This window comes from Cicer arietinum, chromosome 2 (genome assembly GCF_000331145.2).
Source record: "Cicer arietinum cultivar CDC Frontier isolate Library 1 chromosome 2, Cicar.CDCFrontier_v2.0, whole genome shotgun sequence".
Classification (NCBI taxonomy): domain Eukaryota; kingdom Viridiplantae; phylum Streptophyta; class Magnoliopsida; order Fabales; family Fabaceae; genus Cicer; species Cicer arietinum.
Window position 1 is genome coordinate 45,544,662 of NC_021161.2, and position 2,737 is coordinate 45,547,398.

Here is a 2,737-nt window from a genome sequence, read left to right on the forward strand (position 1 = left end):
AAATCTGCAAAATAATTTATTAGAGTAACATGGAAGAAGAGATGGGCTGTGAACACGTGGATGGTCACAAAGATGCTATGACATCATGGCTGTTTATTCTTTTGCTTTTATTATTTGTTTTTTCCTTTAGGCCTTTTGACAAATGGGTTTTTCCTTACTTCATTTCTGGCCCATACTTAGCCGTCAATCACGTTTCTAATGGGTCCACGGTTGGTCCATTGTATGTGTATACTCTTTAATTATGCTCATACACTATCTACTAATACATGCTTGTTGCAACTTGTTACCAACATATACTATTTCGTAAGCTAAAGGCAAATAAAAATTAAAGAAATAAACTCTAACCTAAACAAAGTGGCATCCACGTACTGCATATATTCTGTCACATGCGAACTGCAACAGCAATGGTAAGACAAATACACCTAAAATGAAGGTAGTTACAAAAATATTTTAAATTTTAGTGAATAGAATATATATTTTGAATAGAATAGAATATCTCTTAAAAATAGATGTTAATAATTATTTTTATTTTTATAATAAAATTAATAATTTAAATAATATTAATTCGATAAAAAAATATATATTTTGAATTAAATTATAATCTTAATTTATAAAAATAGAAAAATTATAAACTATTATTTTTTTAAAATATTGTTAATTATTATTAAAAAAATGATTTTTAAATATCTACCTTTAATACTTGATAAATTTCATCCACTTTAATTTAGAGAAGAGAAATCCCATCTACATGTACACTTATTGCTTCTTTTGTTCATTTTGTTAATGTACTTTTATCATGAGCCTTGTCCCGAACTTTATATAAATGAAGGCGTAAAAACTTAAGTCAATCATTTCCAACTACCAAATAATTCACATCTTTTTAAAAATAATGGTAATCGGTAACATTTGCACGCACAAAATTGTGAAAAATAGAGGATCACTTTAAATTTTTGATATTATCATATAATTAATATTATGTACATTACTTTTAATTATTATTAATATAATTAAAATGAAATGAATTTTTTATATTTAACTCTTAAGTAATTGATAACACATATTTTAGTGAATAATTTGTTATTTGATAGACTCCCGAGTGTGAAGATAATATTTTTCCTTAATCATGGAAGATAAGCATACATTTGATATAAGACAAATAACTCATTTGGTATTTTTCAGAACTATCATTTAGTTATCTGTATGTGATTATCAACAACACCGGCTCAACCAATTTAAAGGCTTAAAACAAAATTCGAAAGGAAGCCCATCAAAACTAACAAAAACAAAATTTTAGAGATACTTTAATTATTATTAGTTTTTACAATGTTAAAAAATACAAAAATAAATATAGAATGTATTAATTAATTGATTAATACTTTACTAAATTAACTAACAGAAAAATTAGTGAGGAAAATTTATGCTATAAGACTTAAAAATTTAATACTATTAATTTTTTTTTAACTCAAATACTATTAACTAAATAAAAAAATAATTTTGAGGCACTAAAATTTAAGGCCTAAAGCGGCTACTTTACTTGCAGTCCTCTTTAGATTGTTCATGACTATCTATCATAAGTTGTCAAATAGAAGTGAAATCATCAAGAAGCATATGGAGTGGATCAACACATCATATATTTAGACGTAATATCATTTTTATCTTATCGTAAATTAATTTTTGAATAATCTAACACCTCATTTTTATTAGTACGATGAATCACCGTTAGGAGAATGAGCCAACAAAGTAAAACATCTATTAAATACTTGAAAATTGAGAGAATTTTGAAATCCTAAAAAAGATAGCGTCAGAAATCGTACACAACATCAAAATAAATTAAATATACTACATTCTCACTATTTGAATAAAGACAAATTTAAGGATATATGGACACTACGAATAACAATATTGTTATCTTAGATTGGCTATAAATTCCAATGAAGAATTGAAGTTTGAACATCAGCTCTAATAAAGAAAAATTACTATATTGAAATTTATTTTGAAGCACTCAAATTGTAAAATCTCTTAGATGTTTTTTACCAAGTTTTTTGATTGTGTTGAGATCAATTATCGTAAGTTTTCAAAAATAAACTTAGAAGTTAAACACCTTTTGTAATATTTATATTAAAGCCGAGTCAAGGTAAGTTGCTTAATATAGGATTGCGTCGATATAAAAAGTAACACATATGTTTTAAAATTTATTACAACTATTTTTATTAACGTCTTGAATTTTAAAAATGAGTCTTGTAATATATGGTTTAAATAATGTCTAATTACTAGTAATCAAGTATATTGATCCCAACAGTGTTTTAAACACTTGTCATCCTACAATATCCAAAATACCTTGACTTTCCTTTTCCTAGATTCTAATTTTTTAAAAAGCATTAAAAAAACAAATGGACATAGGAGAATATCTACTATATATCAATAAATAGAAGTGTTTTGATATAATCTTTTTCTAAATCAATAAATAAATCTATATTTTTATAAATTAAATAATTATTTATCAACTTTTATATTTTTCTAAACATAATTTCATGAGAAAATAGTTATTTTATAATTCATACATTATATTAATTTTGTAAAAATTATTCAATAGTAATAAGAATTTAAAAAAATTAAATTTAAATCGCTGATACTTTGACAAATAATATTTGTTATTATAGTTTTTTAATTGATGAAAAATAGTTTTTTCAAAAACCAATTTTATTTTACTATTAATTTAAAAACTATATATATATAT